This window comes from Mytilus trossulus, chromosome 3, assembly GCF_036588685.1.
Source record: "Mytilus trossulus isolate FHL-02 chromosome 3, PNRI_Mtr1.1.1.hap1, whole genome shotgun sequence".
Classification (NCBI taxonomy): Eukaryota; Metazoa; Mollusca; class Bivalvia; order Mytilida; family Mytilidae; genus Mytilus; species Mytilus trossulus.
The window spans coordinates 59,560,520-59,564,666 of NC_086375.1; positions in this window are offsets into that span (position 1 = coordinate 59,560,520).

Below are 4,147 nucleotides of genomic sequence, written 5' to 3' on the forward strand. Positions count from 1 at the left end.
ACCGTACGGCTGTAACACCCACTAGTCATATTGTACGTTTTATAAATAAACGTCTAAATAAAAAATACGAACTAGTAGAGGACTTAATCTTGTGTCGTGATTTAAATAGTGAATACTTAAACTTCCTTTTTTCTCGTGCACCTGCATGTTCTTTATCCTTTTATTCTATTCAAATCCCCACTGGAAGGCCTCTGACAGACTAAATGAGCTCAAAACACTGTTAGCAATATCCGATGATAAACAAGGTAAATGATTCAGTATTATTACCGACATATGTATTGCTGTTGTCCTAGCTGTGAATAAAAATTATTCTAAACATGAATTCAACACTTGTTTAATCTTCGAAATATTAATTTTTAAACATATAATTGACAAATTTATTCAGATCTACGTCTTTCCTTGAAGTGAGCATAACCTATTAAATACATTTTAAAGGGCGATCAGCTAGGATGACGTCAAAATTTCAAAGATACTTTTGATGTCCAGTAATGGGCGACAAATAGCGATAACGTGTCTATGTTCACATTATGTACTTTGGTCTTTAAAGGATATTTGTATCTTTGGCAATCATATATCATTTCCTTATTTTTACATATGGTAAAACCGAACATATCCGTCAAATTGATGAAGTACATTCATATAAAGAAAACAAAACAAATGTCCATATATTGCCATTCTGTTCTCTTTTTTAATAAAACAATATTCTAACCTTCACGTTATAACACTTTCATAAACATTGAAATGAACATATGTGACAGCTTATCATGATACGTAACCATGAAAGAAATCTATCTGTAAGCTAATGATATTTAAAGTGCATAGAGATACAATTATTTATGTATGGAAATACCTAGATGCAAAACAAAATGGAAACAAGAATGTGTCCATAGTACACGGATGCCCCACTCGCACTATCATTTTCTATGTTTATTGGATCGTGAAATTGAAGTCAAAACTCTAATCTGGCATTAAAAGTAGAAAGATCATATCATAGGGCGCATTTGTACTAAGTTTCAAGTTGATTGGACTTCAACTTCATCAAAGACTATCTTGACCAAAAGCTTTAACCTGAAACTTGCACTATCATTTTCTATGTTCAGTGGACCGTGAAATTGGGGTCAAAACTCTAATTTGGCATTAAAATTAGATAAATCATATCTTAAGGAACATATCTGCTAAGATTCAGGTTGATTGGACTTCAACTTCATCAAGAAAACATACTGTTAAAAAAAAAGTTACAAAATGAAGGGTTTTTTTTATATAGGAAGTCATTTTTTGTTATTAATCAAACTAAGAAGTAAACTATTGTTGATGACATAAGCTTTTGGCACAAAATCAATAAAAAAAACAAATATATCAAATAGAAAATTCCTGAAACTAAAAGTATTTCAATAATTCTATCAACAACTGCTGATATGGCACGAATGAACTAAGAACTGGTTTAAGCTGTCTAACTCACAGCATAGTATATATAGTTTAAACATATTTTATTTGCTGAATTAAAGCAAAATGGATTAGACACAAGTAAATCATACTTATGAAGTCTTCTCCATAATACAATATAAAGTTACAATAATAGTATAATATAATGGACATGCATATAAAACAAACAGTTTATACAATATAATACTAGCTTTCATATGTGAACAAAGAGGAGACAAAGTAAAAAAGGAAAAAGAAAGTTATATATATCAAACACCTATAAAATTATTCTTATTATTATGCATATCTAATTAGAAAATCATCTTTCAAACAATAAAGTTGTCATACATTTATGCAAAAGACAATTATTTGCATTGGGCAAAACCAAACCATATATATTGTTTAAAGTGCCGCTGTAGAAAAAAAACATCAATCAATGAACTTGTTATTCTCCTTCTTTAAACTTTAATGACAAATAAATGTGCATATAAAAAACAAGTCATGACAGTATTTAGTTAAAACAAATAAGTAGCTGACAATGGATGATGACTGTGCAGTGACTTCTCAATTTCATGTCTCTCTTACCTCTCAAATTTTCCATTTGACCTTCTTGCAGTAGTGTGTATTTATAATAGAAGTAATATAAGATAAAAAAAAAATTGCTTAGGCATCAGGTTACAGGCTTTGTGTTTCCTTTAAACATCTTTCACACAAAAAAATTGTATATCACTAAAATCTCGGATATTTTATTAATAAAGGTAGACACAGGCTAAAACTAAGTAAAAGTAATGCACTTAATGTAGTTATAAAAGAAACTCAAATTGAAAATAATAAGGGAAATTACATAATTTTTTCAGGTTTGCCCGTTGCTTAAATTATCAAGAATATTTTATTTTATTTCAGAAGTCAATGATACATTTTGAAACAAGTCCTAGTACCAAAACACTGATAACATCATCTGACTGAAGAACCAAATGAAAATATTTATAAAAAAAAAATTTTGCTACTACAATAATTATTTCAAACTATATATTACATTATCGTCCTTCCCTATGCCAATATCAACGTGCTCTGTCGCTCCGTAATTCTCGTATCAAGACTTCAAAACGAGACCAGGCATTATCAACAACGTCATTAGGGAGAAAGAAGACACAATGTGAAACTTTATAGTTGTCGCCAAAAAGGTTCACATTGTGGCTCGCGGCTGATATTTTACGATATCAACGTGTAGAAAACCCGATAATCTATACCTATAGTTAATTGTCACATTCTTATATTATAGATTAAAATGGTTACAAATTAACAAAAGAAAAAACTTATGTATATGATAATCTCGTCCATATGTTGTTTTCAATTTAAAAATGTTTCAAAAACAACAAATAAAATAACAAAATAAGTAAAATAGTAATAACACTAACTATTAATTTATCTTTTCTATGACTTTAGATTTTTTAACACAAATGGGTTTTGATCTACAAAAATAATTAGTTAAGAAACAATCAAAACATTAAAATCCTGTGTTATCAACTAGCTATTTGTGTATGAAACAAACAATATGGTTTTTAATTTAAGATATGATTACTTTATGATATTGTTCATAATAAAAGAATAAACAATTGTTCTTCGGACATTTTCAACATGCATGTCTGCTTACAACTTTAATTAACTTTGACAGCTTAGGACACAAAACCATCCATATTTTCTTTCAACTGAAAATGGGTTAATTAATTATTGATTTCAATATCATAGTAATTATTTATAACAAATAATCATGGTCAATGGGCATTATATCAATGTAATGCAGTACACTAGGTTTTTGCAATATAGAACTTGTTCATATCATAAAATTAAAAATTAGATTTCTTATAAAAAAAAATGCTACCTAATGATATATATTCAACCTGTACTCTGATAAATATTAATCATTGTTTTGTTTTTTTGTCCCTCTGTAATAATAAAAACAATTTATAATATTCATAGCTAGGTATCTTTTAACAAAAGATGTGCTCTTGATTATATGACACATCAAAACGAATGATCAAAAGTCCTCTAAAAGAAAATTACAGCTTGCTGCAACTAAAACAGTTCCATAAAATGATTAACACAGCCGCCTTTAAATAGTTTCTAATTTTTGCTAATGTGCTGTGTCTATATGCCTTTTTGAGTTTCATTGATACATATGACGTGGCTCTGTACTTTTATGTCCCATCATTTTGCCATTGTGCTATTGTAAATTTTGTATTCTTGTCTTTCATACTGCTTATCTGCTTTGTCTATATGCCTTTCTGTGTTTCTTTGTTACATATTTGTTTGTTTTTATATTGATTAAGATTATAACTCAATATTGACTGCTGTACCCCTATGTGCGACATTTTTTCCTACTATATGGATATAGGAAGATTTGGTGTGAGTGTCTTTGAGACAAGTCTCGATCCAAATAACAGTTTATAAAAGTATATTTTATAAATTGTATGTCTGTTTGTTTTGTTCACACACATCATTGTAAATATAATGGAATTTGATGCCACTGTCATACAAGTAAGGGGATTAGCTAGCTATAACACCATTTTTATTCCATCATTTCCTACATCAGAAAATGCCTGTACCATGTCAGGAATATGACAATGGTTATCCATTCGTCTGATGTATGTTGGTGATTTTATTTAAAACGAAAAAGACACTTATTTCCATATGACTTGATTAAAAAATATAACAACTATTCAAA